This window comes from Pseudorasbora parva, chromosome 22, assembly GCF_024679245.1.
Source record: "Pseudorasbora parva isolate DD20220531a chromosome 22, ASM2467924v1, whole genome shotgun sequence".
NCBI lineage: Eukaryota > Metazoa > Chordata > Actinopteri > Cypriniformes > Gobionidae > Pseudorasbora > Pseudorasbora parva.
Window position 1 is genome coordinate 22,842,794 of NC_090193.1, and position 24,742 is coordinate 22,867,535.

At 36.4% G+C, this 24,742-nt stretch overlaps 1 protein-coding gene across 3 annotated transcripts in view; it reads left to right on the plus strand.

Moving 5' to 3' along the window:
• Positions 1–24,742, plus strand: part of cdh4 (cadherin 4, type 1, R-cadherin (retinal)) — a 317,548-nt gene that overhangs the window by 174,975 nt on the left and 117,831 nt on the right. Inside the window, exon 1 of one of the 3 annotated variants that reach the window (XM_067432319.1) lies at positions 18,378–18,487. The exons of the other annotated variants lie outside the window; for them this stretch is intronic. The gene's annotated coding sequence lies outside the window, so the exon portion shown is untranslated. Of the gene's footprint in view, positions 1–18,377; positions 18,488–24,742 lie in introns of those variants that run through there. 3 annotated transcript variants of the gene reach the window in all.

Consider the following 24,742-nt stretch of genomic DNA (forward strand, 5'->3'; position numbering starts at 1 on the left):
TGAGTGCCTTGTCTATGTACATATATATCAAACTCTGTGACACTCTACAGCTTGTATGGGTGCAAACAGCATGTTTAGGTGAACTGGCTGGCTGAGCAGAGCTGTTTCTGCTTCTGCTTGTTTACCTGAAATCTTGCACCTCTGGAGAGGTGATCAACTCTATAGTATTGCTTCAGGCTTCTGTAGTGTCCTTGCGCCTCACTTAAATGAGCACCTAAGAAAGCCTCAAGGCTGGTGTCTGTACCTCCTTAAAACAAGCCAGGACAAAGGCCTGGAGAGACACCAACAAAAAAACGTGTCGCAAATATGATGTCGATAAGGACAACATCTAGGTATTGTTGTGTGGACTGGTTGTTCTAAGAAACAGCATCTTGGTGAAGGGAAGACCATTTTAAAGATTTATGTAAGATTTAATTTTTTTATTCAAACTTTTTAATGCTACAGATATATATAATATAGATATAATGATTGTAAGGAATCCCTACCTAATACACACACTCACTCACACACACACACACACACACACATACAGCTCTCGAAAAAATTAGAGTGTAACGGTACAAAAATCTGGCAGTTCGCTACGTGCCTCCGTTTTAAAGTCACGGTTTGTTACAATTTCGGTGCAGCAGTTTTACAAAATTGCTTTTTATTTATTTTTATTCAACAGTGGTTTACTGAAAAAAATGTGTCTGTCCTTAAACTAATTCAATTTTAACTACAAGTTTCTTAAAGATAATGCAGTAAAATATATGGAGTCCATATAGTCCATATAACGGCTACACATTGTAATATTAAAGTTTAACAACAGAGCCCAACTATTACCCTCAATTTAGTTTATTTTTAGATATAATAATCAACACTCATAAGCTTCACATGAGGCAGTTTTTGCATTAACTTCTAAATCTAATTATATATATTTTTTTCTTCAATTCGGTGTTGAAATATAATCATTTATACACTGCTGTCAAATCATGACAGATTTATTTAAACATACATTAAATAAACAAGACATCACTAACAGGTTAACTATAATATATATATTATATATATATTATATATATATATATAATATGCTAATATAGTGCATATATTTATAGAAAGAGTTATATTCTCTGGTGAACTAACAGCTGTGTACTTTGAATGACTTTTGAGGTAAATGTGATGCTATGGGACATTACAAGCTGTTTTGCTTTCAGCGGTTGAAACAATGATTAAGCGACTACACAACATATGATACATTTTTGTAAGTTGTAATGTATCCTCAACATACCTTAAGAGATATTAATTCATGTTTATTCTTTAGGAAGAGATGATCGCGTTCACTAGCGTGCCGTGCCGCTGTTTTAACTGACACACCTATACTGTAATCAGTCATAAAGAGCTTCAAAATGGCATTTATTGTTTGAATTTTGTGATACAATAGACTGAATACTTCTTATGTTCGTGTGGGAACTCGGATTGAAGTATGTTCCGTGCTTAGTTAAAACAAGCCTACTGTTAACTGTTAAAGACTGCATTCGGAACCGTTCAATACATTTGAACAGAACCGAAAGCTCTGTGTCAAAACGGTTCGGTACGAATAATGGATGAATTCATTAATTCATTAATAATGGATTAATGAATTAACGGTTCAATGTATGGCGGAATGGCACTTCTGAGAGTACGACTCGGCGCAGTAAAAAGTCCCGGCTGAAACATCTTCCCTCACATCTCCCCCTCCCCCCTATTGACAGAAAAGAGAGAGGGAGGCAATTAGTAAACACACATTACTAATTTAGGATAATAAATGGAGTGGAGGTGGACATTTTAAAGGCAGACTAACAGGTCTTTGTGGGTCAGAATTCTAGCTGATGGACAGGTGTTCAAATACTTATTTGCAGCTGTATCATACAAATCAATAGTTTAAAAATCATATATTGTAATTTCTGGATTTTTTTAATTTAGATTATGTCTCTCACAGTGGACATGCACCTACGATGACAATTTCAGACCCCTCCATGATTTCCAAGTGGGAGAACTTGCTAAATAGCAGGGTGTTCAAATACTTATTTTCCTCTTATATATAGCAGAGCAACAAAAATATTAATCACAGACATGAATGTGTTACATTTGACAGCCTTAATAAAAAGCCAAACATAGCATGTTCATTTCTGGGATCATTATTTTTTCCCTTTCTTTTTTGTTTTGTTTGAGGTTGCTCTGGTCCAACTGCTAATGTGCGTAACTAAGTGCTGCCATTTCTGTTGAGTGTGAGAAACCTTAAACGGCAGTGTTGGGGGTAGTGTTGTCATGATACCAAAGTTATGACTTTGATATGATACCAGACTAAAATACCTCGATACCAATACTAAATCGATACCATGGTCAAAAAAAAAAAAAAAACCCCAGTAAAAGTAATTGAACAATATGACAACAGAATTTATTATTCATTGTTTTATTTATTTTTATTAACAATTTACTTTTTTTTTCACTTTCACTGGTTTTTGACCATTCCTTCCTCTTATTGCTATAATAACTACACCAGTGTGAACATCCTTACAGAGATCACATTATCAATCATGTTATCATTCACTAACCTTTCACTTCTCAACAGGTTGGGATGACCAAAATCTTATTTCACGATACGAGTAATTTAATATTTTATATTATTATAATATAGATTTTTAATTGTTTATTTGTTTTTAAAAAAATAAGCAACAAATGCAAATTACAAACAATATGACAAAAGCAGTGCTTTATTTTTCAGCTACATTAGGTCTATTTAACAGTAGCAAGTAAAGAAAGAAATTAAATAATCAAATATAAAACTGCTTACTTAGTCTTCACTCTATAATTTAACTATACACTGATTCTTAATAAATATATTTTAGTTATTTAGCCAAGCATGTGGTGGTTTTCTGTTTTTCATTGTTGTTTGATTAACATTAATCAAACAGAATATGAGGTCTGGCTTAAGACCTGCACGGCTCTAGTTACCTCAACTGAACACGGTCACTAAAGACAGATCCGACTGTGTTTACCTGAAAACTCGCCAGACGGTGCATTTTTACATATTTTTGACCATTCAAACCCAAACAATAATCCGTGAAAGAACTGAATCGCAATTGCATGTTGTCTGAAAGGCGTGCGCGCGCTTCAGGTCAGAGTCCGGCGCGCTGTGTTTTATTTTCTCATGCGCATATTTCTGTTGCTTTCTTTGTCTTGCGCTGCACGTATATATATTTAACTCTTCTTCCATTGTTTAGTAAACGGTTAAAGCAGAGCTCTGTACACACGTCCTGACACCTGCTGTCACACATAGACGCCATTTATACAGCTGAGCTCATATTAGTGCTGTCCTCCTTAAAGTACCGGTACTAATACAATTCCATATAGTGCCGTTTGTAATAGCAGGGTATCGCGAGTCTTTTCTAGTACTGGTATATCATGCAACACTAGTTCGGGGTAACACATAAGTATTGCGAGTTACGTAATCAGATTACTTTTTCAAGTAACTAGTAAACTTATCCATTACTTTAAAATACGAGTTATTTTTTCAAACAAGTAACAAGTTTTGTTGTCCAATTTATTGACACCTCTCTTGTTCCCATGTTGAGAGAAATCCAGAGTAAGTGCTATTGTTTTGTGATCCACAATGCAAGCACAGCTGATTTGTTTGAGCAGCCCCCTCCACTGTAAAGACGTGAAATTGCATTTCCATCAGCCTGGGGCCTTTTCATTTCACTTTTGGTGTGAAAGGGCCTTTACATATGGCAAAAATCTACCTTTTTTAATTAAAAAACAAACAAACAAGCAAGCAAACCCAGCCCGGCCTAGGAGAAAAAGTAATGCAAAAGTAAGATAATTTTCCATCATTTTCCATAAAAAGTAACTAAGTTAAGGAATTAGGTTCTTTTTTAGGGAGTAACTTTAGTTTTAAAAGTACCTTTCCCCAGCACTGTTAAATGCAGCAAAAGCGGAAGGAAACAATGCTACATGTTTGAACCACTTCACACAGACCATTGATCAGCTTGGCCCAAAAGACAGAGCAAGCTAGAGGCTCTATCATGCGACCATACTAGATTTAGAGAGAGACATTCAAGTCTGGCACAGAGTGCACCAGTACAAACCACTAATATTTCAGTGATATAAACCAAATGACACAGCGCTGACTTTCTTAAAAAACAATGGCAAAGAAACTGAAGGAGAATTATTCCACAGCAATTCAGTTAAAAGTGTTTTCAGTCCACAAAATCGACTACATTTACCTTGGATATATTGTAAAACTAACTGTAACCATGGAATTTTTGCAGAAATGTGGGATATTCAGATATAAATATCTTTTTTTTTTTTTATTGTAGCCTATTATTGTAGACATATTTCATCTATATTAAAGGCATATGGGATATAATTACAGTATTTTTTGTTTTTAAGCTATAGCAGTTTTTGAGCATTTGTATTTATATAAAAAGTTTTAGGCTACTGTTTTTACCAACAAATACCATAGAACCTGGTAGAACTTTTAACTTTGGCAGTGAGTGGCCATGCATGATTTTACCTGTGGTTATCATGGTCTACAAATGTATGCTACTAAGGAAGACCAATGGTTAAAGGGTTAGTTCACCCAAAAATGAAATTGATGTCATTAATGACTCACCCTAATGTCGTTTCACACCCGTAAGACCTCCGTTCATCTTCAGACACAGATTAAGATATTTTATATTTAGTCTGAGAGCGTATCTAAGTGTATGCACACTATACTGTCCATGTCCAGAAAGGGAATAAAAACATAATCAAAGTAGTCCATATGTGACATCAGTTAGTTCATTAGAATCTCTTGAAGCATCGAAAATACATTTTGGTCCAAAAATAACAAAAACTACGACTTTATTCAGCATTGTCTTTTCTTCCTTGTTTGTGTTCAATCCTCAAATAAAGATTAAAATGGTCATGAATCAGTGAATCGATTCATGATTCGGATTGCCAATGTCACGTGATTTCAGCAGTTTGGCACACGATCCGAATCATGAATCAATACACTGATTCATTACCGTTTAAATCTTTATTTGAGGTTTGAACATGGACAGTATAGTGTGCATACACTTAGTGTATGGTGTCTATTAATGGGTATAATTACATATCTTCAGCTAGTAAACCTTGTAGTGAATGTTTTAAAAGCGCATGTTTTTAAACATTCACGCAGAACCGAAGCACAACCAAAACAATGTTCTTCCGCAAAATGTTTAGTTTTTTAACCACGGGAGAGCCAAAAGTTACATAGTGTGCCTTTAAAGATATATTTCACCCAGTTTCTTTCTTCTGTTGAACACAAGGGAAGATATTTTAAAGAAAGTTGCTAACCAGACACCTATTGACTTCCTTTTTTTTTTTTTTTTTTACTATGAAGTCAATGGGTGCAGTCAACCGTCAAGTTAACAACTTTCTTTAAAATACTTTTGTTTGTGTTCAACAGAAGAAAGAAACATCTCTTCTACCAGAGAGTCCTGGCCAAAATGGCAGCACAAAGTAATCACATGCAGCAAAATTAAATAAATCCAAAACACACACAAAACGAGAAACACAAATACAAAAAGTTCTGTCCAGCACTCAATTACAATTCTTAATAATGACTAAAAATATAATAAACATTATAAATAACTTTTTTGGTGTGTTACTTTAAAAGTGTGTTTTTTTGTTGTTGTTTTTTTGGTTTATTTTGTTGTTGCTGATTTTCTATAAAATTATTTAATTAAAAAGTCTAATATTAATACAATTATACAAAAAATGATGCTGCATAGTCAATAGAATGAATGTCATGATTTCCAAGTAGTATTAAGAATGAAACAGCAATTAATTTAGATTTGTTCAATTGTATTACAATATATTATTTACATTTTAAGTACATTTTTGCAACCACCTTGGGAGTCTGAAACCCTCTGAGTCTGGTCAAGCCTATAATTAAAGGCGATCCATTCATAAAGTTTGAAAGTTTTCAATAATTCGGTTTTAAAGAATTCAGCTATTTGAGTCATCCGGCAAAAGTATTCCTTGAAGTCTCTGTGTAGCCACCTGTTTCTTTACTTAATAGTTATTTAGTCAAATAGTGCTGTTTATCATGTTTTCATTTATGTTGTGTAAATTAGATAGTTTGTTGTAATTAGTGTAAATTGTTTCCCTGCTCCATTTGTAACTGCCACACTAATTACATTGTGTCTGTGCACTGTTTTTTTATCCAACGTTTAGAATAAAAATAGGTTTATAGCAGGTGTGTTGCTTTAAGTCGTCCACATATTATTTTGCACTTGTAGTGTCAACATGCAAACAAACAATATACAAATGTGTAAATAACAGTAGCCATTAACATTGCACGTTTGCAATCTAAAAATACGCTTAAAGACAGATGGACCGAGAACACACCTAGCAACTGAGCAAAAGTCTTTCTTCTCTATTTTTAAATGAATGGCTCAGGTAATTTTGGATCGGTCTATTCAAAGCTTTTTGGTCTATTTCAAGTGGGACATGATCAATTGAGTGAGCGATTAACTGTGTAATCTGTCCAAGTATTTCACTCAGTTACTTATTCAGTTTCAGCTGATAACTTGGGTTTAATTCAGTCCAGTCTGTGAAATGGGTTCAGCCAGTTTATTAACTAAAAAGAACCAATTCAAAAGAACGCACCCAATAGGATGTCACTGTGACTAATGTTTTCGTAAGAAACACACGCCTTTCTTTCATGCCGATGAGGTGTATTAATCACTTTGACACCTCCGACTGATGTTCGTTTCCCACTCTTTTAATTGTTTCCACTTCTAGAACTTCCGCACAGCTTCTTTATCTTGTGTCCGCTCTATTTTCCTGGGGCCTAAACCACATCCTTCTATTGTTGAGCTTCCAATTTTGAGATAAGAGAAGGAAAAGAGATCTGCAATGTCTCTGAGAGCAGATCAACACTCGATATGGTGAAAACACGGCTTTGTCCTTAAGGCAGATCCCTCTAGCCCCAAGGGACATTTTCTCTGAAAAATTGACCCAAAAATATGTGTTTTACTGTTTTATTGTGGTTTGTGTTTTATATTATTTAAAATGGTTAAAAATAAATAAACATGATTAGAGTATGATGTGACTAAGTTTTTTAAATCATGTTAAAATAAACAATTCACAGGTTAATTATGAAATAACAAGAATTTAGGAATCTAGGGTAATTTATAAATACTATTGATAATTAGTACATCGGGGTCATGAACTGCATTGTTTTACGGGAGTTTTGGCACAGATTGACAGTAGAAATTGCAATGGGAGCGTTCTTTGACCGCTTTCTATAAATCACAGTTTACCACATGATAGACAAAGACCATCTGACTGTACATGAATCATTACATAACAGAAATCACTGGTTTCAGATCAGGTATTAGAATTAGCAGTTACTTACTTTTGTCGCATTAATGTCGTGTCCATATTGTAAAAGTCTGTCTGATTTACCATAGAATCCACAGTGAAGTGAATTAAATACAACAAATAATGCTCAACTGAGACATTAACATTGCTGAAAATAAATAACCACATTCCTTTGGAAGGTAATGTTATTTTTATTCTGACCCTCTCCTCATCATCTCACTAACACGCCAGTGGCCGAGGTCAAAGTCGCAATGATAAAGTAGCCGTTGATTTTCATCTGCACAGGTGGTCTTTCACCTATCTACACATTCCACAAAGAGACTTTATCTGCGCTTGGTTACAATACAATCTGTTTTTGGACTAACAAGTTTTCAGTTCTAAAAAATGACTGGATATTCTCATAGTATGATGGCTGCTTGTATATGTCAAAAGAGAAATTTTCTTTCTCAGTTCATGACCCCTTTCATGTATTTATATATTTTAAATGAACATGTTAGCTAGTGCATTAGTATTAACATATATAAAGTAAAGAAGCGTTACCATATTTAATATATTATATTTTAAAAATAGTTTTCTTATACACTATGGTTTAAACGTTTCTATTATTTATTTTATTAATACTTTATTCAACAGTGATGCTATTATTTTGATATTTATATTTGATATTATAACAATCCTGAGTTTTACACCACCCACACACACACACAAAACATTAAGCACCAAATCAGCAATTGAGAAGGATTACTGAAGGATTATCTGACATTGAAGACTGGATTAATGGCTGCTGAGCTTTGCCATCACAGGGATAAATTGCATTTTAATATATACTAAAATAGAAAACAGTTATTTTATATTTGTAATATTTTACTATATTTCTGATTTTTGATCAACTAAATGCAGCCTTGGTCAGCATAAGAGACTTATTTTTAAATAAAAAAATAATAATAAAATAAAAACTGTGTGTGTGTGTGTGTGTGTGTGTGTGTGTGTGTGTGTGTGTGTGTGTGTGTGTGTGTGTGTGTGTGTGTGTGTGTGTGTGTGTGTGTGTGTGTGTGTGTGTGTGTGTGTGTGTGTGTGTGTGTGTGTGTGTGTGTGTGTGTGTGTCCTTGTTTATATTTCATTGTGGGGACCAATAAGGATCCCCCATAAGGATAGTAAAACCTGAGATCACTTATATTCTGGGGACCAGCCAGCAGTCCCCACTTTTCAAAAGGCTTATAAATCATACAGAATGAGGTTTTTTTTTGAGAAAGTAAAAATGCAGAATGTTTCCTGTGATGGGTAGGTTTAGGGGTAGGGGCAGTGTAGGGGGATAGAATGTATAGTTTGTACAGTATAAAAACCATTACGTTTATGGAGAGTCCCCACAAAGATAGTAAACCAGACGCGTGTGTGTGTGTGTGTGTGTGTGTGTGTGTGTGTGTGTGTGTGTGTGTGTGTGTGTGTGTGTGTGTGTGTGTGTGTGCGTGTGCGTGTGCGTGTGCGTGTGCGTGTGTGTGTGTGTATGTTTTCAGAAGACCACCAAATACCACTGCTATATAGCATTCAGCATGTTGCTCATAAACACCTTATGTTAGTAGAGCAATTTGTAATAATAATTAGCTTGGATTGTAATAATGCATTAATATGTTTTTTTCACAGTTATCGAGTGCTGCCACGACCCTTATTGAAGAAAACACACGTGCTTTCAAGGTTTATGCTGCTTCAAAATAGCACCTCATATTTAAAACCTCCAGAAACTAGGCTAATTAAACTCTATACTTAAAATAAGCCACATGGCAGCAGGAAGTCTGAGGATGGCTGATCTCAGTCAAGTGCAAAACTGCCCAGAGGAGAACGAACAGTACGGTTTATGCGAGAAGGGAAGCAACTGTAGTCATACATTAGTTGTCATCCTCCAGGCCTGCAGTGCTCAGAAAAAGTGGTTCAGTTCATAGTTTTGTGATTTTTATGGACAAAGTATGAAGACCTGCTGATTAAGTTCTCTTGGCTTTGCAGAACCTCACTGATCAAGGCTAAAGAATAAAAGATGACTCTCGATAGTTCTTTCAGACAGACACATTAAATAACAAAGGGTTGGTAGATGGTTTTTACACCATATTTGTATCTCAGGCACCTAGCAGCATCACACAAAAAGTGCTGTGTGCGGGAGAGAAAACAGAAGTGTTTTGGTTCATTCACACTAATTAGCAGTCCAGTCATGTGGTTTCGTGAGGAGGATTTGAAGCATGTCCAATCTCTCTGCCATAGCTTGTTTTCCTCACACAAACTACCTCTCAAACTCCAGACCTATCAATACACGTTGCAACTTGTTAGATTTTGTCATTCTGAAGGAAAAGATGCGAAAAGATGAATTAAAATGTTTACTCAACATGTCCTGAGTGCACTATGAAAACCACATTCGCAAATGTCATATTACCCACATGCAGTATAGTTTCACCATCACAGGTCGTCAAAGAGCATCAAAACATGTTAGCAGTCTAGCATAGCTGCCATTGTCAAAAATGACAAAATGTTTGGGTCATAAACAGTGCTGCTTGATATTTTTGTGGAAAACATGTTTCATTATGACCACTGACAGGTAAAGTGAATCTTCATCACAGCACCTGTTAGTGGGTGGGATATATTAGGCAGCAAGGGAACATTTTGTGTTAGAAGCAGGAAAAATGGGCAAGCATAAGGATATGAGTGAGTTTGACAAGGGCTAAATTGTGATAGCTAGATGACTGGGTCAGAAAATCTCAAAAACTGCAGCTCTTTTGGGGTGTTCCCGGTCTGCAGTGGTCAGTATCTTTCAAAAGTGGCCCAAGGAAAGTAGTGGTTATCCAGCGACAGGATGCACTGTGGGAAGAAGGCAAGCCGTTAGAGGCAGTGTGATGCTTTGAGCAATGTTCTGCTGGGAAACCTTGTGTTCTGATATCCATGTGGATGTTACTTTGACTCATACCACCTACCTAAGAATTATGGCAGACCGTGTACACCCTTTCATGGAAAAGATATTCCCTGGTGGCTGTGGTCTCTTTCAGCAGGATAATGGACCCTGCCACAAAGCAAAAATGGTCTAGTAATGGTTTGAGGAGCACAACAACGAGTTTGAGTTCACCTCCAAATTCCCCAGATCTCAATCAAATCGAGCATCTGTGAGATGTGCTGAACAAACTCTGATCCATGGAGGCCCCACCTCGTAACTTACGGGACTTGAAGCAATAGTTGTCCTGTCCTGGGGACCACGCACCTCTGCACATTTTATTTGTCTCCATCAGCTATCAAACCTGATTTAATTCATCAGCTTATTAGTAGAGACTGCAAGACTTGAACTGGGTCATACAAAAGGGAGACATACAAAATGTGCAATGGTTGGGGGTCGAGAACCACTTACTTAAAGGATCTGCTGCTAAGATCTTGATGCCAGATACCACAGCACACCCTTAGGGGTCTAGTGGAGTCCATGCCTTGACAAGTCAGGGCTGTTTCGCCAGCAAAAGAGGGACCAAGGGGTGTGTGTGTGTGTGTGTGTGTGTGTGTGTGTGTACTGTATATACACAGACATATAAATATACTGTATATATTACACATACGCGTATAAACACATATTGACTCTATATTGACACATAATGAATCCTACTCCAAATTTATAAATACTAGTGCTAAAACAAACATCTGATCTATCTGCTAGAGCATGTTTTCTTGACACAAATTATCCCTCAAACTCCAAACCTATCAATACTCGTCACAAAGAGTCAAAGTCGCAAAAACAAAATATTAAAATGTTTACTCAACATGTTCTAAGCACGTAACGTGAATATATAACTCACATCCTCGCAGTACACTTCCACTGTTATGTGTAAGACGGCTCAGAGTGTTATAACCCACTTCGCTTGATCAAGCATAACCGCCATTGTCAAAAGTGACAGAATGTTTGGGTCAGGGGGGACCCCGTGCGTGTGTGTCCGGATTCGTGCATGTGTGTGAGGGTAACAGTTTGGTGCCCTCACTGTCCCCCAGTCTTTGTGTTGTGCGGGTCTGCTGATCGTACAGAGAGTTCTGTGCCGCCGTACATTATTCCTCCGTCAGTCAAGCGGAACAATGCAGCCCTCCGGTAACAGACCTGAAGACCTTGCCACGTGGATGTGTGTCTCTGCGCACGCACACATCTGCACTGTGTATCTGTGCAGTTGTGAGTGTGTGGATGTCGTTGTGAATGTCATGCTCCTTTTTCCCAGTACTACCTGCAGTGGTGTGGCAGGTGGACCTGATCAGGCATGGGGTAATGGGAAGGACTATCTTTTATTCCTGCAAAGACATTAACACAATACCCTTTGTTCTGTAGCCAACATTTTAGACAGGGAATATTTAAAAAGGATGGTTCACCTTTAACTGACCACAAACTTTTGAATAGTAGTGCTTTTTTATGATTTACTAAAGATCGTCACCTTGAATGTGGCTCTCCTATCAAATATGGTGCATGTGGCACAGTCATACATTTTACACCAATGACATATGTTTAGTACATAATGTATATGATGACAGCCAACCTGTATTGTGTTTGCATATTTCCAATTGAAACAGGAAACAGGTTGGAGCAGGACTTTTGAACGTCTTATGACTTATTATTGAATAGTAAATTAATTAAATGATTCAAATGGATTTAATAGAATAAATAAATAGGAATGTTAAAATCAGGTCTAGGTCTAATTGTAGATATTAAGTAATTACAGTTTTTTTTCAGTTGCTTTGGTGCATTTCATCATCCTTAAAATCTGCAAAACAGTAAATTAATTACTTAAAACAATTCACACAAAAAGCACCAAACATTGGCTTACCTGCAAAAGCGTGTTACTTGCTAAAGTAATTAATTGTCAGTGAGCATATCAGTGCCATCAACATGACAAGTCCTTGTGTCATTGTTCACAAACAAGATAGTCAAAATGTTTAGCCACGTTGTCATTATAACAGTGTACGCTGTCAGAGTTTTTAGATGTAAACTGTATGGCTCGATTTTGATTGAAATTGCCCTAGACTGCACATTTTCTGTACAAATGTACACATTACTGTAATTGTGATTGCAAATATTGATTGCAAGAGACAGGATTCACAGTTTTACCGTTGGTCTGTCAACAAATTACTGTAAAATGCCATTACCATAGAATAGTATGCATCTGTATAAAGTGCTACTATATCCTGGAAGTGTAATATGCAACTGTAAGTGTAGAAAATGCTACCGTAATATGAAGACTACAATATGTACACCATATTAGAGTATAGTGTACATATACATACCTGAAATACATACCTGTTCTGTCTATGAAATAGTTGAATGATTGAGGAAAATGTTGTTCTCCCAACGTTCGATTGCACCTTTAGACCTGCCTCAGCTATTATAAGGTCATGATTCAGAGCATGGTTCACCATAGTGGTCCTTATTTCATCACAAATATGACTGTGCTTTGCCTCTTTTACCTCTTCCTCTGTTTTGCCTCCTACTCTTGCAGCACACATCCCCACCTTGCGCGCTATTGCCAGGTTTAACACGATGAAGGATAGAGAAGCACGTTTCACGTTGGATCGATGCACGTTGATCATGCCTCTTGTGGTCTGATTGGTTGAAGGACTATCCAATTGCGTATAGAGTCATTTGAATTATGCCCATTGATCACGCCTCTTGTGCAGCAGAAAATACAGAGCAGACTCCCCAGACCAGTGTTCAATCTTAAACAATTGAGCTGGGTCAGGTGATAGCCAGACTATTAGTTTGCATCACTAGATAGACTATTACTGTCGGTCACTGGACTTTTACATCATCCTAACAACAAGCATTCTTTACATTATGTACTCATTCTACACTAAAATGATGAGATTAGACCAATAAAATTAGACAATATGAATTCTATTATTGTTTAAATTCATAGCTTAGACAAAATCATGAGTTTTGGACGGACGGACAGACTTAAAGCTTACAGGCATCAAATAAAACCCGCCAACTTCCCTCACAATCCTATCCATATTGCAGGAGTTGTTTTCCACTTACAGTTGATTTCATAGTGTTGTGATAAGGCTTCATCTTGAGCTCCAGGTGACCCTTGCGCACCTTTCTGTGTCCAGTCACACACTACCCAATAAGGCAAAGTGCATGTTGTAAAGCTCCTGAGTTTGTGATGTTGGTCTGTTTGTGAGCACAGGGCTGAATGACCTTCAGGGGAGCCTGTGGAGAACATCAAATGCTGTGGCTCTGAACTGCCTTAAGATGAGCTCGTCATGCCTGCACATAGACAGGACACACTTCACAGCCACTCAATCCCCATGATCATATAGTTGCTTCTGGCTATGCCTTTCCTTATCCATCCATCTATCCATCCATCCATCCATCCAACCATCCATCCATCCATCCATCCATCCATCCATCCATCCATCTATTGCTGCAAAAATAACACAGTTCACCTTTAAAGCACATTACTAGCTTGTTTAAAGACCCCATGTGGTGAAAATTAAGCTTGTCCTGTTGTTTTTATGTCTGTGTGGTGTTTTTATTATGCTCTCAGACAAACCATGTGCAAATTCATAAGTCAACACCATTGCTGAGTATTTTTTCTTTCAAACTGCAGTGATTTTGGTGATCAAAGATATGTTTTAAGGGATTCAATTATTGACTACTGGGGGACTTTAAAACAGTCCTACTGTGTTGCTAGTACACTGTGGTTCTTGTGCCCCCCACCCCTATACACTCATACACACTCAGTCACACAGACACAATCATCTAGGCCTTGCCCTTCTTTTTCATATCTTACTTCTTGGTCAATATCTCTCCCACATCTCTTCTTACACATTAATCCTTGACATTCCAAAATCTAAATTGCAGTTTCAATAACGCTGCAGTGTGCAGTCTGAAACGCCAATCGATAATTGATTTTTTGCTGTTGTTGCTTTTATTTATGTGTGCTGTGGTTAAAGTTTGTGACTTGAATTAGAAATTGTAACTGTATATGATACTGGATTTTTTTTGTACTTCACATGGCCACCTTTCAGCTTGTTTTAAACTGCTATTCCAAGAAACTCCCACGTGTAGAGAAAAGGTATGTTTTATTGGATCAAACTTGCTATGGTATAACAAAAATCAACATACTGTAAGTCTGTGTGTCAATGGCAAAACAAAACAAAAATGTCCTGCTGGTTAAACTGTTGACTTTGAATTGATGTCAAAACAGGATATAGAATTACAATTCGAATTTGAATGAAAGGAAGTAGAATTTAAATTCAAGAAAAATTAAAAAGAAATTCATATACATGTCCATCTTGCCATCTTCCTCTGCACCTGTTGAGAGAATCTTTAGTGTTGCAGGAAAAATCTTCAGAGCACAACGCTGCAGACTCAATGATAAAACATTTGAAGAGCTATTGAGAATTAGATGCATCAGTGGTGCTCAGTGAGTTTTACATTGGAATTAATGACAACCAATGATACACTTTCCTCATTTTTTTAAGGAAATGTAAGCAATTTTGAGGCTTGAATTGAGGAACTGATTAAGCTGATAAAATTAAGGAAAATAAGGTTACTTGTTTAATTTAAAGGTGCACTATGCAACTTTCCATCCACTGGAGGGCGCCTATTCAAAACAAATGTGTAGTTTGATGACGCAAAGTTTGAGCGCAGTATCTTGGGACATGTGGTCTTCACCTCACAGCCGGTGGAAAATAGGACTCGGGCAGAAATCATGTTCATGCATGCGGTTATTAACGTTACTGTAGTGTAAAGCAGAGCAGGACCAAGTGTTGTGGAGCTGAGCACGGCTGCTGGAGCGATTGTTACACAAATACCTGCCTCGCGAACACCGGGACTTTTATCATGACGGGACGGGACACATTTCGCCGGACGCCTGCAGTATTTCCGCTCTTCCGGTTATGATCATGAAGTAATGCAGCTCTGTTTATCATATAAGATACATTTAAGTGTGTTGAAAATGATGTTATGACGCTACTCTGTGCGTTCACTTGTCCACACTGCTAAGAGTAAAGCGCTTCTGCCAAATAAAACACGACACCGAGGGTAACACAGATATGACACACTTGACAGGCGGCTTCCTCAGACGCTATGCTGAAACGGTCCTTAGTTAAAATAGCAATTTTCTCACAATTGACCAATAGTTGGAAACATTTGTGATATTGTACTCAACTGAACAAAATATATAACACTGGCCTAGTGGTTTTTGGATAATTTACTGCAAAAATACTACATAGTGCACCTTTAAGAGAATTAGCTCAATTGTGCGGTTTTATTTAAAGACACCATTGTTAGTTCCCAGCATGCTTTGCTTAATTTAGATTCATATTGAAAATAAGTTTTGTTTAATGTGTTTTTGAGTGAAGGAAAACATCTGTTAATGTATAATGATCTTTTATGTTTGATATTTGAACGAATTTCTGTTATGTTGAAGTTGTGAACGTTACCATTGTGCAGAAGAGTAGAGCTTATGGTTAGGTTGTGTTGTGAATAATTGCAAGTATTATTATTATTATTATTATTATGATTATGATTATGATTATGAAGAAGGAGAAGGAAAATGTCATTCAATAAGCAATAACTTTGCTAATGCTATAGTGCAATAACAAGTTTGTTTCTACTTGGGCCAGCATCAAACAGACTATTAATTGAATATAAACCAAAAGTCAAATATAAACAGGTCATTTACTCCATTTACTCTAATTTATATGTTTTTTTTTTCAAAGTCAACTTAAATTAAAAGTTAAATCATGAATCAATATGCTGATTCATAATGCCGTTTGAATCTTTATTTGAGGACTGAAAACAAACGCGAAAGAGAAGGCAATGCTGAATAAAGTCGTAGTTTTTGTTATTTTTGGACCAAAATGTATTTTTTATGCTTCAAGAGATTCTAATAAACTAACTGATGTCTCATATGGACTACTTTGATGATGTTTTTATTCCCTTTCTGGACATGGACAGTATAGTGTGCATACACTTGGCTCTTATGCTCTCGGACTAAATATAAAATATCTTAAACTGTGTTCTGAAGATGAACGGAGGTCTTTCGGGTGTGGACCGACATTAGGGTGAGTCATTAATGACATCAATATCATTTTTGGGTGAACTAACCCTTTAATATTAGCATGCACTCTGTATCTGGATGCTGTCAGTATACACATTGAAAAGACCAACATAAGCACATCTAGATGTCATGTTAGCCAGTCTTTTTGCTCAATATGAATGAGAGGATCAGTAAATGGACTGTGGGCGGTGTATGGTTGTGCCATCCGAGTCTGAGACTAGTGGGTGGATTTCTGTACAACCCTGTTTGTCATTATTAAAAAAAGAGAGACCAGTACTGAGAAAGTAAGAGAATTTTGGAATTTCTTGTTTGAGGCTGACCATTCTTGTTCCATGCCAAAATCCCATCTCATAACAAAACATCATGTTGGCCAACTCCTGTGAATCCAATGTTTTTCTTATGCAAGCCCCCAAAGTTTAGCCTCAGCGCCCTGATCCACAGGTTTACACTGCATGTCAGTTGTTGAGTGATAAAAAGCCTTCAATGACAATAATTAGCTCATTCCATTAAAGCAAATTAGCCTAATTTGCAAAAACATTGACTGCCGTTGTTGCTTTACAGAAACATCCATCTCTCTTTTTTATCATCAGTGTGTTTTTTAATCTTCCCCTGCTGGCAGATGTTTTTGTTGATGCTTAAAAAAAATAAATTAACTAATTTTCCATCAACAACAGGCTGCAATTAGTGTATTCAGACCATTTGTGACATTTGCCAAATAGTAAAATCACTCTGATGCTTGATTTAAATCTTCGAGACATCTTCAGGAGAACTGGCAAGAGGCAAGAGTAAAATGTTATGATGCACTTTGTTTTCTCTGTTTTGAGCAGCGTGATTTTCATGTGTCAGTGGGTTGGTGCTCATTCTGAAAACTGCAAATGGGCTTCTTCCCCTCCCATTTGCAATTATTCACAGACAAAACTCCGGAGCATCGAGCGAGCCATGGCGCAATTGGTGAAATGGATTCTATGCTTTATTAGCCTGTTGTTTTGGTGCATCTTCTGGCAGGAAACCATGTGGTAAATTGGATAGATGGCTTGATAAAAAGCTTGTCACGCAAGATATTTCATGCCGGATTTTTTTTTTTCTTTCTTTAAACATTTTCGCCTAGCACTCTTAACAAGTGACTTGGTCCCGCAGTGATTTATGAAATCAATTTGTCTTGTTATCAGCAGGATTGTGAAAGAGAGATAAAATCAGTAGGAAGTGATTTTAGTTCCATCTTTCTTTCTTTTCAATCCTGAGGGATGAAAGAGATGAGAGAAGCGGCACTCAAATCTATTTGGAATGCTTTGACCCTCTAGTACTGGTAGTCTGTGAAGACTATGGTTCTGAAAAATATACAACTGAAATCATGTCTCTAATGCACAGGAGGACTGGGCTAGTTGTCACAACGGCTGCAGCCTATCTCTGTGGCTGTACAATTGTGCACTTTCTCTAGTGGTTTTATATGTTGGTTTAGTTTCAAACATCTAGCTCCCAAATTTAAATCACTTTTGAGGATTATGTCCATAACAATTTTCAGTATACTGTTCTTGCTAGCTGTTGGTTCACCTGTTTTTTAAATGTTATTTATAAGTGTAAATTATTTCACCTGCTTGATTTAATCATTTTCTCTTTTTTTGCATTGTTTATTTATTTATTTTATTTTTTGCTTTGTGTTTTATGCTCTTTTTTTTTACTTTTATGTATTTATACAATATTTATGTAAAATATTGGAGCTCAAACAATTACCTATAAAATAGGTTCGATTCCCATGGAGTGTGTGAACTTCATAAAATACCTTAAATGTATTGGAAATCACTTACGATAAAAGCATCAGCAAAATGCATAAATGTTCATGTGGTTGCATTTAGGCTGCAACAACTAATTCATACAATCGATTATTAACGATAATAAAAATGATCGACCTCGAAATTTATTATCGATTAGTCGCGTCTGGACGCTGTGCGCGGTAGCCATCAGGCAGTCACGTCGCGTCAACGTGTAGATTAACTATTTTCTATGGACAACATGGATAATAGCAAAGGACAGAGTGAGCTTCGGTGGAAAAGGTAGACTACCCAAGCTGTCCGATACAAGAGAATGTTTTACATGTAATGTTACAATCCAAAGCGTTTACCGCGTCTTGGCCTGTTGTGCTTTGAACATATGCATGTGATGTTTAATGCCTCTGATATGTGTTTCCCTCATAACATAATCCGTATAACCTGCATTGTATGGTTATATCCTTATCTGTAAATGCGAGCATTTCTATTTAGCATATTCTAACAACAAACGTCTTCGGTGTGTATTCAAGGAACGAGCGCCTATGGGAGCATGCGCGTCACACAGACGGAGCGCAGTAGAATGAAGAGCAATAATTCTGACTAATTTTGCTTATATATATATATATATATATATATATATATATATATATATATATATATATATATATATATATATATAGTTATAAATTAAGTATAGGTTTAAATTAATGTAATGACTATAAATTAACATAAGTCAATGTGTTACTCGTACCATGTACACAATAGATTTTTTTGTTTATCATTTAAATCTATCAGTTGTGTTTAGGTTTAGAATGTAGGCCTAATATGTGTATTTGTTCTTATAATGTGCAACAGGATACATACATTCTTATTTCCCTTACAAAAATGATCCATGGTTTTACTACAAATAATAAAAATTTAAAAAATAAAAAATGGTTAATTTGTAGTTAAATCATGGTAACCGCAAATTAACCATGATTTTGCCAGTCTAACCATAGTTTAACCATGGTATTTGTGGTAAAACTGTGGTTATACTACACATTGTTTGGAGGATTAAATACATTTTTCATCTCATTAATCAATTAAATAATCATTAGTTGCACCCCTAGTTGTATTGTGACAACTTATCCCGTATAGTGTGACAACAAGCTCCATTATTGTCAATGTGTGTTCATTAGCATTCTATTTTTCCATGAGCATTAAAAGCTTTTTATAAACAAGAATCTTTAATAAATATGTCTATACAAAAATTGCCTTTTTAAAAATTAACTTTAAGCTGAGAAATATTTACTGGAGGAGTACAAATTGAGGAGTACACTAGGGGCGTGGCATTGAGGCAGCTTGGGGAAAAACAGTCCATTCCCCCACACTGGAAATGCATGCCGTTAACCCAGTGTATCCTATATAGAATCACTTCTGGCGCTTGACAAAGCAAGATAGATAGAACAACTAAGCCGTATTGGGTTGGATTGTCTGTACAGTACTTGTGACTGGAAAAACGACCCAACGGAAAGGCCAGAGGTGTCATTTTTCTCTTCAAAATGCATGCTGCTCCCCTAAATATCACCAGTCTTTCAATGAAGACGTTTATTCAATGTTCCTGTGTATGTATTATATACATTTAACATTTTAAAATGATCATAAAACTTGTCTTGTGCTATGATTTTTTTTTTCTGAATAAAAAAAGGTTGAATTGTATAATATTTATAGTTGCATAATATTTAAAAGCAAATTTAAAATTTGCATTGCAAAGGTTGTTTGTTCATGTATTTATTTGGGCTAGAATAGAAACATGAAATGTGCCAAGTCTAATGTGAAACATTAATTTACCACGTTTAACAAACATTTGTCAAAAGCCTAAAATCCAGTTACTGATGAGCTGTTTGGCATCATGGACACAGGTTTAGATAAAGTTGAAAATCTGTCCGTTTTCTGTTGTCTTGCATGCATGTAGCTTTATGTGTTTATTAATTATTTTTTTCTTGTTTGTACAGCCATGCACATATTAGTTCAGCATTTACAGACACAAAGCAAATTGGTAGTTGACATGTCAGCGTCACAATACTATTCTCAAATTACTGACAATTTACAACCGTCTTTGTCCAGGGACTTGGTGATAGGCATTTATGGCATGTAATATTTGGGGAAGCATCATGCATTTTGGTGAGAACATGTAATTCAAGTGTCGTACATGTAATTCGATATGCGATTCGATATTGCGTTAAGTGTGTAAAATCTATTTACATTATATTTAAAAATATATATTTAAAACCTGAGAATGATAACATTTATGTGTTTCACATTCTTTCTGGGAAAAGAAAGCATTGCTATACAACCTCTGAAAGTGCCAGCAGTCTTTTAGCAAAAACTAATCTCACAAATCTGATTATATAATTTTAACATCAATGTAAACAAACCAAAATGTATTGTAAATATTTAAATATAAAAAACTCTTTGCTTGACTTAGTCGTATATAGTTATATCAACCTTAAACTTAACATCAAGAACATAAACAAAGACACCTGAACTAGGGGTGGACAATTCTTTGTTTAATTTTAATTATCTTTGTTATTAAAAATAAGAACTTAAAATGGTGGTCTTCAGATGAATTAAATACACTGATTCATAATAGGGGTTGAAAGACTTCCGTTTTTTTAAATTCTACATTTATGTGACGAAAGTCGAGTCGATATCGACTAGTCGCTGATGATGTCATTAAAGGTGCCCTAGAATGAGTTGAAACAATATTTTAAATTGTTCTGTGATATCTACATGGAGGGTATTTGGCTTATTTAAGGGCAAAAAATGTCCAGACACAGTTTTACAGGTCAATTTACAACCCTATAAAGGCTAGAATACACTAAACGTTTTTTTTAATCTGAACAGATTTAAAAAACACTAGGCATCATACACTTGCCGACTTTGTAAATGGTTACAGAGAAAAGCTGGGCATCATACACTACCAGACTTTAAAAACGTCCGTAACACAAACTGAAACAAGCGCTTGGTTGCTAGGAGACGCATGACAGACATACCAACAAACATGGATGTGCAGGAGATGAGCGCTGTAATTTTTGAAGCGACTATCTCTGCACTGAGCAAAAAGTCAACAAAAAGAGCCAAAACACACTAGAAGTGGCCAGTAATGGTCTCTACAGATTACAGCAGGACTTAGAGGTAAGTGTTTTTCTGTGCTGATGAGTCAAAATATTGAGTCTAATCTGTAAGCGTTTTCTGTTCGTTTATTGTTATTTAATTTAATTTTATTGCAACACATGTAGGTAGAGGACAGCTTCGGATACATATGAATAAATAGATCACTAAATCATTAATTTATTTACAACATTTTGTAAATTTTCATTAAAGAAACACTGCTGCTCGAAGAAGCACACATGCTCTGGTGTGGCTTTGTTTGGAACTACTTTCGTTGACAATATTTAAAGGTCCACTGAAATCAAAATTTAGGTTTTTTAGCTTTTAGTATGACTGTGTTTGCCTTAAAGTTATGAATAAGCTGGTATGTTCCAAAACTATGACACAATTTGCATTTCGGAGATATAAGCATTCAAAATTTACAGTTTCCCACTTCCGTTAAAACAAATCTCAGATTTTGGTGACATCATCGCAGACTTCTCGTCAAATCTTCTGTCCAATCAAAATCCTCTCTAGAATCTAAAGCCCGCCCCCTACACTGCTGAAGCTGAAATCGGTCAGTTGTTTACACACATTTACTAATTTCTACATGGTGAAAGGCACATAGCTCACTATATATGTGATAGGAAATGATTCAGTGTAAATATGCTTTCATTTGAGGCGAATAAAGTCTGTTTTCACGTTAGTTTCACGCACCGCAGCCTCGCACACACCCCAACGGCTCTGGTGTAAATTTAGACAACAGATGCAAGAGCGCAGCGCGGATCCTATGCACGAGTCCGTGCTGACAACAAACATATCGACCCATTTGAATTCTGCACAGAATGCTGCATTTCAAAGCGATATGGAGGAGATTGAGATGATAAACAGTTAGAGGAAACTCGCTTTACCAAACAGAGAGAGAAGGTCCGCTCTTGCGCTCTAGTCAAACTGTATTTTAAAGAAACGCTATTGGCTGTTTCAAAAAAGGGGAGGAGCTGCTAACAGCTGAAGCCGTTTCAGGGGAAATTACATCAACACATTGAATAATGCGGCGCGTTTCAAGGCACTTCAGTGGCCCTTTAAGTTACTTATACAATAGTTTTGCTGTTTTGATTCCTACAGACAAGATGTGTGAGCATAGAGTAACGCGACCGTGTTTACGTTATTAAATAATCTATTCATATTTATTGTAATACAATTAATAATTCCCATCTATTGACACGCTTTGATCACGTTTAAACACGTATCCTGGGAAAGCGTTAATGTAAAACCCATAATGGTAAATAGTAATATAATAATTAATATATTAAGACAAATGTTTACCTCAGAATTTGGTTTGCAAAATATTATTTATTATTTATTATCAGTGCAAAATATAGTATTATTATTTGTCTTTGCTGTATCAATAGGCAATATATTTATATTTAACATGAAGTATAGGGCTTCCCTGTAAATGTATAGCAGCAGCAGCAGCGGAAGGCGCGTCAGAAACACGCTTCTGGTGTGCAAAGACAGAGAAAACGCCAGGCAGCTGCCCCGCAGCTGACACACAACAGAAACGCCATGCTCATGCCACGTTTGCAGGCAAAATCGATAATTATGTTGTTTTTTATTATTACAATTAGGCCTATATCTGCATTTATGTTAACCTACAGACTGTCAAACATGAAAATGTCATTTATTAATATGTATTCGTGTTAAAATGACATAAAACCAGCTTTTTTCTTTGTCTACTCTTTTGTGGTAACAGTTGTCGTCCACATTATAGAGACACTCGCACTCCTGTCACAGCTGAATACGTTTTTCTGGAACTTAAGGAGTTCCACTTTGTGATCCTGCTGGTCTCCATTTCTTGTTCGTTGATTTTCTTTGGCTTATAGTCAGTGATTTCCGGTTTCAGTAGCGATGTGTTATAAGTTTTCTAAAATCAGCTCAAAATATCAAACAGTCTATGGCCATGATATACTACGCGATTTTTCATGGAATCTGTCGGCTCAAATCTGTAGACTGGCTCTGACTTTTGTCAACTAGCGTCAAATTGTTCAGACTGTAAATCGGGGGGAAATCGGGGCAAAAATCGTGTAGTGTATTCCAGCCTTAAACATTGTACATGTTTAGGTAAAACGTGTATAGTATACGTGTCTTTCGTTATCTAGACTATGCTGTCTCTCTAAGAAACTTTCAAAAAAAACTTTTACATTTTTAATCAGAAATTGTTTAAACAGTCAATAAGTGGAAAAAGTCGCTACTTACTGCTTGCAGGAATACAGTTGTAATTGCCACTTTCTTCAGTTTAAGACGCTGAGCAAAGCTTGCTTGAAATGGGCCAAACAAACGAATGATCTTGAATTCAATTGTTGAGGTATCCGATTTTAAACATCAACCATGACTGTTGACATTGTTTATCTGTGGGAAGGGTAGAAAAGTCCTCACGTCCCCTGCACAGCCTGGATCATGACATTTGTGTCATGAGAGCTGCCGTTTTTGCTATCCTTGAGTGCCTTTGTTTACCTGCGGTCCCGATGATTCGGCTCCGTCTGACAATGAACATGTTTGGACAGATGCAAATGTTGGGGGCGTACATATAAATGATCCCCAACGATTGCGTCACGGTTGCCGTTATGTTGAAAATCACTTATTTTTCCGTGGTGTTTTTCATGCATGAGATTTACATGAGAAGTAGGAGGCAATGGTGTTTGAGCCTCACTGTATGTGATGTCCATGTACTGAAGTCTTATTATTTCACTATGGCAAGGTTAATTCAATTTTTCATTCTAGGGCAACTTTAATGAACAAATAAGTCTGAGCCTTGAGCTGAGCGAGCACGAGTTTTCTTGTGCACAGACAGGACAGCTATGGCATATGACGCCACACTGCCCATAAGGTTATTGCTTCTACATAATAGCTTTTGTATCAGTTCTTTTGTCTTATGGTAGTTATATTTATCACAGATTTCTGTGCATTCTGAATAAGATACAGATAAAGTAGCAAAATAAAGATTACATGTATGACATGTATTACACGAATGATGTTTTTGTGTGTGTTACCAGTAATGCTATACTTAGAGTACCAGTATATATAGATGGTCTACTAAAGTTGCAGGACTGAATTTCTGGTGTAAAGCTCTAATATTTAAACTGTGATTAATGTAGACGTGGCACATGGCTCTCTCTCTCTCTCTCTCTCTCTCTCTCTCTCTCTCTCTCTCTCTCTCTCTCTCTCTCTCTCTCTCTCTCTCTCTCTCTCTCTCCCTCTCTCTCGGTTGCTCGCTCGCTTACTTTAAGTAGAGCTGAAACTGTGGAACTTTCCCTCAGGTGTAACTGAACGAACCATCTGCTGTTGTTGACCGGAACCTTTTCCATAGTGAGAGAAAGCATATGACTCACTTATTCTGTTTTTATTTTT